We start from the raw sequence: 13,679 nt of genomic DNA, 5'->3' as shown, positions 1-13,679 counted from the left end.
TATGGAGGAAAAGCCCACAGGTGGCTGTGTGAAAGAGTTGCTTGGACACAATCCTCATCTTAAGAACTCCTAGAAAGGGACACGGAAGTGGAAAAGCGACATAAATCAGTGGTGCCTTAGGCTAGAAGCTGAGGGAGGAGCAGCAGTGTGCTCTGCCCCGTCCGTGTGTCACACACGGCATGGCCCATGACACCTGTGTCAGCACTGGCCAGTGCTGATGCTGCAGCCAGGTCTCCCTCCCTACATGGAGGCTTCTGGCCGTGTGGATCTGTTCAGAAAGTGGAAGTGAGTTGCTTGTTTCTTTCTGTCTCCCTATGGATCCTGTACCTGCTGCATGTAAAGTGGAAAGTTCTTTAGTGTAGCATGGTTTAAAATATTCTTCTTACTAAATTGTTTAAATTACAGATTTACCTATTTCTGTGCTTTGGTTTATGCCCTGCTTGACTTGAAGAATGTAAATGAGCAAAAAGTGTCTGTCAAGGTTATCAGTGTCTTCCTCAGGCAAAGCAAGATCGTGGTGTTTTAAAATGCTTTCTTTGCTCCCAAAAGTTATTTGTCCCAAGGAGAAAAATGTGCTAGATTTATCTGTTACAGTTATCTTCTGTTTTATTTCTCTCAGTTATAGTGATGATTGTCACATGTAAAAAAAGTCTATCTATATGTTTATATAAAAGTCATCTTTTTGTTATTTGTGTGCACAGTAAATACTTTGTTAAGGGTAGTTTGGGTTTACAAGGAAACAGTTTAGGAAGTGGGTGCTACTACTGTTCAATGGAAAAACAGGTATGCGAATAGTAACTATGCAGTATGAAGAGACTTACATAGCCTTGAAGCCCATAAATTAATGAAAAATGTGAGTAAAACTCACTGCAAACATTATTAGAAAAAGTTATCCAGCCAGCTCTATAAGCTACCAAGTAAAAAAATGAAATTATAGAGGTAGGATGATTATGGTAATTTATCACTTTAGCTATCATTTAAATTTGAAACTTGTATAACTCCTAAGATTCACAGGTCAAGGGTTTCCTCCTGCATATTTCAGGAAGGGCTGCCTCCAATTTTTTGGTGAAAGATTTCCATTTCTTTCACTAATCAATAATCACTCAATAATGTGAATGTAGAGGATGCAATCTATTGGTAGCCAGATGCTGTCACATTTCAGAGTATTGTATCCACTGCAATTTGTAGTCTAACAAGTCATGTACTACTTCAACTCAAGAAATGTACATAATTCACTACATCAGGCTATGGTTTGAAGTGCATACTAAGGGTATACCCTACAAACATTATCCCCTAGAAATGCAATGCGATGGCCTTTTATGTTAGGCTTACTAATTTTGAATGACTTGGTAATGATTTAAAAAATGGACAGCTACCTGAAACTCACACAAGAATAATCTATATGAGACTTCTTGTCATGATAAATTTTCTCTCTACTGATAAATCATTTGTCCCCTGCTATAATTCATTTCAATCCACAATCTGCTTTTGTTTATTAGTCAGAAGTTAAATACACTTGTAGTACCAAAGTGTATATCTCCCTAGATGGCATTTAAATCTTGATTTTTCTTCTTAGCTACAAAGGGGCAAGTTAAGAGTAAATCTGGTGACCACAGTTGTGACACATTTAAAACTGACGTAATTGTGAGAGGAATTAAACCTGCAATGCATTTCTGAGACCCCAAGCATTGGGGAGCTATGGATGCCGGCATAATAATCACTCATTCATGGCATATTGTGATTATTGATTAAAACAAATTATGAGGAGTCAAAAATGCTTGAATCTGTGCCTGGTTCTTCCACCAAGTAATTTCTGGGAACTTGGGCAAGATGTTTATCTCTTTCTGTTTATCCAGCTGTAATATCTTCCACCTTCTGGGAGGCTTGGATGTAATGTTGAGAGGGGTCTGAGAGGTGAGGCCATCATCCTCTCTCCCATGATGTGAGGGCAGCCACATAACCACAGTCCTCTGCCACAAGATGTTGGGGCTATGTCTATCCATCAGACAGATAGTCCTTAATAGATTTCCAACATACCGTTCTCATGTTCCATGGGGATAGCTATGGAGAAATACTACCAAACACATATATAACATCATAGAACAACACAACGCAATGACTCAACCCAGGGTGATATATAGCATGTGACATGTCTTCAGAGGGCCCAAGGAAATGGTGCAGTCTGTTTGGCTAGTTTTCATTTTATATAATGAATTCCGTTTGTAGCTCAGGCTACAGTGTCATCTTCCCCAAGATTCATTAGCTGGAGCAGAACTGCTTTGTTAGGCAAGTATTTACAAGCCTGCAGCTGCAGTGTAGCTGGCTCTGTTTGCATTGTTGAAACCAGTGTCATGAAGCCAAGGAAGCCTACGTAAATTATTAAGATAATGCATTCTTGTATATAAAAAATAAATTGAATTGTTCCTTCCACTGAACAAAAAAATCTGTCATATAGAAAATACTACAAAGAAATGCCTGCTGCCAAGAAAACATAAAACTTAGCCATAAGAAGGTGGTAAATGAAATCTTAATCACTCTGTTTATTGCAGTTTAGATTAGAAAAGAGACTTTGCAGAGAAGACCAAGGAATATACTGCTCTTGCTGGCCTTGCTGCTAGCAAAATCATAGAAACATAGAATTGATAAGGTTGGAAAAGATGACTAAGTCCAACTATCAACTTAGCACCACCAAAAGTATGTCCTTAAGTGCCATATCCACAAGTTTTTTGAACATTTCCAGGGATGGTGACTCTAGACTTCCCTAGGCAGGTGTTCCCCATATTTTAAAGCCCTTTCTGTGGAAAAAAAAAAAAGAAAAAAAAAAAAAAAGAAAGAAAGAAAGAAAGAAAGAAAGAAAGAAAGAAAGAAAGAAAGAAAGAAAGAAAGAAAGAAAGAAAGAAAGAAAGAAAGAAAGAAAGAAAGAAATGCTGATGTCTAATCTAAACTTCCCCTGGTGCAACTTGATGCCATTTTCTCTTGTCCTGTCACTTGTTTACTGGAAGGACTCATCACAGGCAAAGGCTGGAGATGCGAGTGTTGATGGCAGATACAACCACTTTGCATCTAAATGGAGTGGTGGAGTCACCATCCTTGGAAGTGTTCAAAAATGAGCGAGATGGTTTAGTGGGCATGGTGGTACTCGGTTGAAGGTTGCACTTGATGTTCTTTTCCAACATTACTAATGATGCCATGATTCTAAAATGAGGCCATGAAATCATGAATCCTGAGATTCAGGAGACTACAAGTACAGCAAATATCCCCTTTCCAGCAGAGATCTTCACCCCAGAGCTCTGGTGAGTCATTACAGGGTTTGGCATGATTTTCTGTAAGAAACACATCCTGCTGATGATGGTTTGCAGATACAGGGACTGTTAGAACTCTTCAGAAGCACCAGAATAAAAGGAAAATGAATACACTCCTAAGCACAGGGAAGCTTTACTTTTAAGGAAAACCCAGCATTTAAAAAGAATTAAGAATTGGGCACTGTAGGAGAAAACAGTGAATTATCGTGATCAGCAATATTTTCTTTTTCAGGAGAAATGATGGAGCAATGAACAGGACAAACAGGGGAAGAGAATAAGACTTAAAAAATAGCAGTGTCAATGGTAATGCTAATTCATGGATGAAAGATATTTTTTAAATAAATACTAATTATGTTTAAAAAGCAAAATAATATCACTTTTTAAAAATAAATATAATAAACACTCTATAAGTACCAATCCTAGAGAATTAATTTAAAAAAAAATCTTCAAAAATAAGTTGTCCTATAAAGTTAAAATTTTTAGGGTTGTTCTGAGCAACTCAACACAAGCAACCAAAATTAAACAGAAGCATGGTGAAAGAATTAGTGGATTAACAGTTTAAACGCCATCTGGATAAAAAAAATTGAAGTTGCCCACCCAAGTCCTAGACTCTCATGTTCACTTAAATTAAAGATTTTTTTATTTCACGTTCCATTTTTTGCCTGAAAGCCATTTATTTGAATTTCTATTAAGCAGAATCATGGTAGCTACAAACCAAGGGCAGTTCATAGGTTGCATTTTATATAGTGATTTTGATATGCACAAATACTTGAAAATCTTGTCTTTTCACCCCAATGCTAGAATACTTTCCCTCCACACTAATTTTTGCCTCCACTTATAGTCCATTTAAATAAAAGGTACTTGTCAAAAATTAGAGACATGTAATTCTGGATCACAGCATTAGTCAATATGCAAAATCCACAACATGAAAAGGTTTCAGACCTTTTAGATATATTCCAAACTATTTTGACCTCGACATTATGAATTTATGGGTTACATTTTTGTTGTTTTCCCAGTTTAAAACTAAGTCCTATTGCATTCTGTGTCCGATGTACTGTGAAAGAAATAAAAAAGCCACATTAACAAGCATGTTCATTCTGAATAATTAAAATAACCTGAAAACAATAGTTTGCAACCTTAACATCCAGCAGCAGGATGAATGCTCATATGAAATTTGATGGCTCAATTTATGCATTTTGCCAATAGGTGGTGCTACTATTTTTACATTTAATACTATCTACAGCAACACAGACTGTCTTCTCTGTCCATCATGGCAACGGAACAGTTTGCCTTTTTTAGTAGTGTTTCTCAGAGTAAAATGATGTGGGGATTTGTAGTTACTTTAGAGGCAGCAAATAATAACAGATATAACAGATTGAGAAAACATGATCTTTTTAATTGTTAGATATAAAGTTTTGAGAAGTTGTTATGTAGAAAAATAAAGAAAAAAAATACCTGTGCATAATTTTGCTTGTATATATCCCACCTAGGCTTTAACTGCGAATTTTTCAGTCATATAGACAACTTTGTGTCAGTGAAAGCCTGATTCAACACAGATGAAAGGCAGTGAGAGAAAGGAGAGTAAAATAAGTATAATTTGAGATTAATTTGTTTCATTTTAGCTTTGTTATCCAGCTGTGTACGGTACAAAACTGCTAATTTTACATTATGGAATTTCTCTCTACAATATTTGAAAAGCAGATACATGGCTGAGCACTTTGTAACATAGGAACAGACAGATGTTCATCTCAGTAGCTTAATAAATAAAACTTTCTTACTGAGTCTCCTCTTACTCAGCTTGTTCGCTGGGTATTTATGCAAAATGCAAAATATAACATGTATGTGTGGTGGCACATGGGGCATTAAAGATCGAAAGGAGGTTTCACATTTTAACATATGTACTCAAACCTGCTGCTCCTCTGTGCTGGTTTTCTGTTGCATGTCCCTCTAATTTTTTGGAAATCTGGTGAAATGTTTTGGTTTTTGATTTTGATTAATGAATTTTGGTGAAAACAGATGTGTCTTAGGCATAGACATGTATTCAGGGAAGTCTGCTTTTCAAGTGTACTGTGTCTCTGAGATTGCACTCATAATGTTACAAAAGACAGATTGACAGCTCTTGATACCACAGACCTTTATTTATCTTCAAAATAGGTACAGTGCAAGGACCAGGCAGAATTATTTATTATCCCTTTTCAGAAATCTATTCTGTATTTATTTACTCCCTGTTGGAAAATCATTTCTTAACAGCCATCTGGAGAACTGCTGCTGGGATAGGAAGGGAATTTATTTTGAGTGTTCAGTGAAACCATCAGGAAAACTTCAGCTGTGGTGCAGACACCTCTCAGTCTGAGCTGTGCTTTTGGATTGAGATCTCAAACTCAGTTGCTCACTGTGAGAGAAATCAAGCAGTTCTCACATGATAACAGTTTTCTACCCAGGCTAGGTTTTAAACAATTGCATGACAGTGAAAAGTACCCTACTAATTCTGAGAATAAAAAAGAAAGGAAAAAAAAATAAGGGGAAAACAAAAAGAGAAAAAAAGAGAAAAAAAAAAGAGAAGAAAAGAAAAAGAAACATTACTTAGTTTTTAGCATACTCTTTATTGCTTTTTTATTTATGGTAGATAATCTATTAAATCAATAGCTCATCTCTTTAGACTGAGGAACAATGCAGAAACACCAAAAAGAAAGCAAAGAAAGGGTAAATTAGATACCAATGGGCACACACTTGCTTTCTCTCTCCCTCTATAAGTACATGTATGCCAATACACGTAGTAAGAATAAACAACATCAACTAAACAGTTCTAGCAAATATTGCTTGCAAGTATCTCCACAAAATGTAATCAACTTTTTAAATAAATACAACCTTTTGTTTTTTTTCATTTTCATATTGATTGAAAAGTGTGCAACAGACCAAGTCATGTAACTAATAAAGAGATTTCTTATGCTCATCTGAATTTAGGATGATGGTTGTATCCAGGTGCTGAGGACGAAAGGAAGAAAAGGAAATGAGGACTGTTTCCATTCTCTCCTTCTCAGAACAGGATAAAAATGAGATTCAATAAAGGCAGGTAATTGGTGAGGTAAAGAAGTGGTAGCAAAGCATATCCAGTTGGCAATAGAAGCCAGGAGTGTAAAATTAATATTCTGTCTTGACCTATTTTTCCTCTCTGGCACTACTTTTAGATTATTTAATATAGTTTTTATCTTTAAATAGTAGGTCCATGCAGAATTGCAAAATCCTTGTCCTGCACATTGATATTCTTGATATTGAAGCACAATTAAAAAATTATTTTTAAACTTTATGTCTGTGTCCTTATCATTCTTGAATGGAAGGGAGATCAATGAGAAAGTATTTCTCTAAGTCCAAATGATATTTCCTGAAGAGCAAATAGCATGCACTGAGAAGATTTCAGGTGCCCTAAGCATGAAGCATGATTACATATATATTTTATATACATTATATATATATATATATACACACACATATATATTATATATTATATATTATATATCTCTCTATGTATATCTTTGTATGTACAAAAACTTGAACACTGTTCAAAAGTCTTGCAAAATTTTCTGTCCAACTGATTAATTAAAGAATGCAGGGACTATAAGTTTCCTAAAAAGAGTCAACTCATAAATATTAGCTCTGGAAAAACAAAGCCAATAGTCTTATGAACTTTTCACAGCTATAGCTGGTCAAATAAAGGTCATGGAAACGTGAATAGTGGGGGGATGGACAGAAAGCCTGATAATAGTGGTACATGGAAAACAGAGGCCAGAGTTACCAGCAAGAATGAAACAAATGAGACTTTATTATTCCACTTTGTACACTTAGATAGGGATATTATTCAGGCATATGTTTTTAGAAAAGACTCTTGATCTGGAACATGATGGTATGACTTGCTGCTTTGTGTAGGTCGCAAAATTTTATTTTCCACAGTACAAGAAGCTGAGTTCAGAAATTACATTTGTTTTGTTGGAAGACTGGTAATGCAATGTGCTGATTTGTTATAGGTAAAACTAGTATGCAAAATTATTGCAGCAGTTTGGAGATAATGTTTTGATAATACATTTGATGTGATCTGGCTTGAATGGATATATTTTTGCCTTCAATGAGTACTCGGATTAGACATCAGCTCACAAAGCTGGGAGTCCAACTGGTTCCCAAATTCCTAGGTGCATGAAACTGGTAAATAAACCTCATTTGCCCCTGGAAAATCTGACATACTGGTAAGGAATGAGTATGGGGCAGTGGGTTTGCTGGAATGTGCTGCTACAGAAAGTGTGAGTAGAATGAAGGGACCTTGTCCCCCAGGCCAGGCAGTGCTCCAAAATGGGGGGAGAGGCTCCTGTTTTCTCTTCCTTTGGCCTCTCTAGTGATGCTACTCCAAAATCCAACATTATGAAATGCAGGAAAGACAAATGTGCTGAAGAGGGGGATGTTCAGAGAGCAGGCTTGTTGTAATTTTGCTTATGCCTGTGATGATGGCTGATCAAAAACAATAATTTGCAGCGTGTCTCCTGTCATCTGGAGCACTGAGCAAAAGGCTGAAAGTTATTACTGACTGTCATTCCCCACAACACCCCTTGAAGGACATAACATAAATGTCACTGACTCCTTTTAAATCAACACAGCTCCTTGACTTCAGTGAAGTCAAGTTGATTTACACCAGCTGATAATTTGGCTGATTCTTAGAAGCAGGAGTTGTGAAACATAATGCTTGGTGGACTCAGGCCAGGACTACGAGAAATCAGCATTGACTTTATTGGGCAACAGCCCTGGTGAGTTATTACCGAGTGTTTTGTCTTGCTATGCGCTGGACAGCAATCAATAATGCTCCATGACACAGACAGAAATCTTGCTGTTACCATAAAGATTTACCATTTTCTACTGTCTTACAGAACTCACAGAACTTCAGCTGTGTGGTGCCTTCTTACAGCTTTTAAATCACCTGCCCGTTTGGAAGCAAGACAGGATCACTCATCTTTATGCTGGTGATTGCTTCGGAAATATTGTAGTCCCACACTTAAAATATGAAATTTACTTGAATATAAAGGACATTATTATATCCTTTATATTCATACACATATATATTTATATACATGTATATATATGCTAGGTAAACATTCCTTTTCTCTGCTCAAGCTAATTTAATAATTACCAGACGAGAATGGTACTGTACACTTTTTTCATTATTAACATTCAAATAGTGTAGCACTGATTTAATGTTCTAAGATACCTTTTTGTTCTTTGCCTTTTACTAGGCTGACAATACAAAGTAAAATCACTTCTTAAAGACTTGTGAATCTTAATTTTAACTGTCTTCCATAGTTCTGAGAGGGAATGGGGATTTCATTTTACAGAGGTGTTATTGTTGACTCTTAAAACAGAAAACAGAAGCTTGCTACAGCTTTACCCAGATGCACTTAGCTTTGACTTGGGACTTCAAACCCAGGATATTTTATAATAAAATATAAATATACATAAGATAAAGCTCATTTGGTTTTCATTTTGTTTTATTTTTTATTTCATGTTTTTATTATTTTGTTCATTATATGTTTTAAGACATGAATTGTGGATCTCTACACATACAAGGGTAATGCTGGGAAAGATTCCTTAAAAACAGGTAGTAAAGTCTTTTGGTTTGTTTTGTTTCTAAATTTTTTAAGAGAACACAAAAAAGCATTGACTGTATGAAGTTATTAGTTCCTCTAAAGACTACTGTTCTGAAAAAGCTGGAGAGCCAGAATCATTATTTTATTCATGAGGAATAATCACTGTGTCATAGAGATAAGTTGGATTTTTATAAAAATCTCCGTGACTATAATGAAACTTTTCAAACTGAAGAAAATAAAGAAGTATAAAAGTACAGTTCTAGTAGCTTCTTCAGCTCTATTTGCAGCTCACGTGCTAAGTAACTCAAAGAAATAGTTATTAAGGAAGTTAAAATACATGCATACATAGAGTTATGCATAAGCAATTTCGAAAGACTCTACAGCATTCAATTTTCTCCTCAATGCTTTCCTTTAATTTGCTTTTCTGCTGTCTGCAAGAGTCTTCCTTTCCTCTCACCTGCCTTGATGATACCCTTCACTACAAATTCAAGGTTTGGATACCATTTATGATCAGTACCTAGAAAAAAATACTTCCCTCCTGTCCTCACCCTCCCCCAAAGAGTTTTTTTCAAATACACTTAGCTTACTTCAGCATTGTAACACTTGTCCTCCCAAAAGAGCTGGGTTTTTTTTGCATCTCAACTGTAAGCAAAACATTTCTGTAGAGGAAATTCTGTACACAAACACGAATACAAAATAACTAGTTTCTTTTACACATATAGCTTGAAAATGTAGCCATAGGGAAAAGACAACAGAGAACCACACCATTTATTTCCTTGTCCTTTCTCTAACAATGCTAGAGAGAGATAAATATACCATTAATCTGGTAATTCTCCCTCTGTCACGTACAACACTCATCCAAGCACCCTTATTCTTAGAAATACAGATATCAACAAAGGGCCATTCCAGGGGAAAAATGCTAATTTAACTAACTTTAAATCCCCCTAATTAATTAATGATTCTATAATGAATCTAATTTGTCTCTCCCTGTGGCCTCAGCTTAGTGGAGACACAGTCACACATATTTCCAGAAGATGGTTTATGTGATTTCATCACTGTTCCAATTGGATGGTTTGCCATCACAGAGCCTGGTGCAATGTCAACAGATCCCTGAAGTTAGAAGCAGGAATTGGAGGAAAAATGTAAGGCTGCCGGGAAGTGCATATAGTTTTATTTAGAGACGTTATTTCACTGCTTCTGATTCCCCTGGCATGTATGTGAAATCTGTGATGTTAGCTGCAGGTCAGCATATGCCCACACTCACACCCCCAAATTGTTGATAATACTGGTAGAATCATAGAATGGTTTGGTTTGAAAGGGACAATTCCAACTCCCCTGCCATGGGCAGGGACACCTTTAGCTAAACCAAGTTGCTCAGAGCTCCATCCAATCTGGCCTTGAACACTTCCAAGGATGGGACATCCACAGCTTCTCTGCACAACCTGTTCCAGTGTCTCACCACCCTCACAGGAAAGAATTTCTTCCTGTTATCTAATCTACACCTTCCTTCTTTCAGTTTAAAGCTATTCTCCCTTGCCCTATCTAAGATAGGATCCAAGAAAGCTTGGAGCAGATATGCTTGGTCTTACTGCTGCTGGCTGATAATGTTCCCTGAGCCCCCACCTTATATAGGAAAACAGTGATATTTTAGTTATTCAATACATTCTTTTGATCCTCTGTTTTTCTGGTATTTTATATGTTTCTTCTGAATTTCTTGTCTATAAGAGATGCTAAAATTTAAATGATTGGCTGGAGCCTTCATTCAAGGATTTGAGTGCAGGTACTGAGAGCTTTAAAAAAATAACAGCTCTCCCTCTCCTTGTGTACTGCTGGAAGAGTTCAATAGCTCCAGTCGTTCAGTAGCGAGAATTTTTGAAGCTTGATTGACACTGTTTAGATTTTTGATACTTACCAATTTAGGTCTTGCTGTCTTTATTGATATTGCCACGCTGTTCCAGTGTTGCTCACATTTGTCAAATTACTGCACTGAAACCACGAACTTCTGAGTGGATTTCTGGTCAGTCAGCAGAGACCAGTTACATGTGATCGGATTGACCCCAGTCAGACTCAAACAGCTGATACCAAAGTGAGATTATCCGAATCCTGTTGCTGAAATGCTGAATCCTCCAGCTCTTCTCTCTTGTATTTGGTGCATTTAAAAATAAATAAATACAATCCCTGGTAAGCGTTTTTGATGTTGGGAAGTATCTGAGCTATTTACCAACTGCCTTTCTTGGCTGGCTTGGAAATCCTGATCTTCAGTCTGGACAGAGATTAGCTCTGTGTGTGCTGGTGGAGCTTTGGCTTTGTTTCTTTAGGTTTTGTGGTTTTTTTATTTTTTTTTTTTTTTTGGGGGGTGGATTTTTTCATGGGTTTGTGGTTTTTTGTTAGTGGTGGTGGGGTTTTGTTGTTTTTTCCTCGAGTTATGTGTGGGTTTTTTAATTCTACTTAGGGACTGTTGCCTCAGCCTGCAGTGCCCTCTGGTGGGAAAATGCGCCGGGTGCAGTAACCTAGGGGGTGTTCGTCATCCCTGGAGGGCGCAAACACAGATCCCTGCGCCTGATCTGGGCAGGAGGAGAGAGTCTGCGGGTCAGTAAACAGCGAGGAACCACTCAGCTCACTCCAGCTCAAAGAGAAGTTGATAAAACCACCAGGAAATAGAATGAGATTTGTCTCTGAGTTCTAAGTACCAAAAAGTGTGCTCAAAGTGACAGCCTCTGTACCAAAAGTCCCTATTAGAAGACACATTAAAACTTTTGTTGGCATAGTCTTTTCATTCTATCCTAGGATACTTTTAATTATTGACGTGATTAATTAATCACCTCCATAGATGACATTCAAAAGTGACAACTTTTCAGTCTCAGCAGATGCATACCAGAGCATCTTAGCCACCAGGATCTTTTCACACACTGAAAAGTAAAGCATTTTATTCCCCAATATATGGTTTACAAGTCACGAGTTGCTAAGAATAATCTTAGAGATTATTTCTCTTAAAGAGGAACTCTGTGTTCTCGGTAGTAATAGCTTCTGGAAGCCACAACTGCTTGTCAGTCATCCACCCTCCTGCTCTCAACCCTGCACAACTTCTTGTTTGTATTCTCTGTTGTGATTTTAAGGTTTAGCAATTGGTTTTTATTTTCCCATATCGGTATCACATTAATCCATACTGCAGGAGGAAAATCCCTCAAGGACATTTTTTTCAGAAAGTTCTCTAACACAGAGCATGAGGAGATTCCAAATACCCTAATATATATGTGTCTCTTTTTGTTGTTTGGGGTTTTTTAAGGCTTCTTGTGCAGGAGAATTTATTGTTGCTTGAAATAGTAAGCGTTTCCCTCCCCCAATATTTAATTAAAAAGTTGAATTTTTAACAGAGAAGCACAAATACTACAAAAATCAGTACAGATTGTTTTCCTTACTTCTTTTCAGCCACAGGATAGCTTCAGAACAGCTCAGAATTTTTCTGATTTATAAAACGTAGGTGGAAATACTTCTCTGGCAATGCCAAACATTTTATAAACAATATGAATAAGGATTTCACTGAGGAAGATTTCCTTTCTGCTGAAGAGGAAATACTCTGGATTTTTTTGTTTATATTACTGTTGCATTTATTGTATACAGCCTGTTTGGAGGGACTGCTGTTCACACAGAACAAAAGGGAGCAGGCACTGAAGCTGGAATCATCAGCCCATCACTAATGATTTTGGAAGCAGAAAGGTGTGTCTTCCACTAGGCTTTTTTTCTATGAAAAAATTCAAAGGGAAAAGCTTCATCCACACAGAGGAAAGGAGTATTTTTTATTGTTATATTGTTTGGCAACCTCAGTGTCTTTTCCCAGCTCTAACAGGCACTACATTAATGCTGGGAAGGGGAGGATTGTTTATCTTTTGGCAGTCAGTAGCCTATCAAAAGCATGAAATTGCTATTTTGAAATGGCATTAAAAAACACTTTTCATCTTGGTACATCCTTTAAAATATTCATCTTTTAACGTTCCTTTTTTAGGCATGGATTATCTGGCTGTTCTTTAGCACCAAGACTTCCCCGTCCTGGTCTTCTGGAGACAAAATGAAACATGTTTGAATAAAAGCAGAAGCAGTTTCCTCCGGCACTTAAGTTTTATCACTGCCAGCCACTGGCAGATATTAAGGTGTCAGGCATTCTAGAATAAATCTGAGGAAGATGTTCGCAGGCAGAGGAAGAGGTCACAGGTAGATGATAAAGCAGTGGTGGCAGGCTGAGCAATGGAAAACATGCCTGAACAGCTGCTTGGACATTGCCTCCTCCTCTGTACTCTATCCAAGTGTGAGTGGTGTGTGTGTGTATCTTTAGAAAATAATTTACTTTATAAATAAAATGGTTGATTTAATGATACAGTTACAAGTTCAAAGCTATTCTAGTTATTACTAGGCAACATTTGTATTTTCTTTGATATTAGGAGATGAACCTACCATCTAGAATATCTTTAGAAGTAATGAAACATATTTCTTCACATTCTTTACTTGTCATTTATATTAAAGGTTAATTTCACAAAATTTGGCAGGTCTGTGAGCAGTTCCCTTGTCTTTGTGTGGCAAGGTTTTGGGATCAGAGTGGGGGTTACAGGGGTGGCTTCCGTGAGATACTGCCAGAAGCTTCCCTCATGTCCAAAGGAGGTAAGAGGAGGAGGTAGAAAATTTGGGAGTGAAGCAAAGCCCAGGAAGAAGGGAGGAATGGGAGAAAGCTGGTTTATGATTCAATTTTCTCACTATCCTA

This window comes from Corvus cornix, chromosome 4 (genome assembly GCF_000738735.6).
Source record: "Corvus cornix cornix isolate S_Up_H32 chromosome 4, ASM73873v5, whole genome shotgun sequence".
NCBI classification, from domain to species: Eukaryota; Metazoa; Chordata; class Aves; order Passeriformes; family Corvidae; genus Corvus; species Corvus cornix.
The sequence above is the reverse complement of the archived record's forward strand: the minus strand, read 5'-3'. Positions refer to the sequence as shown.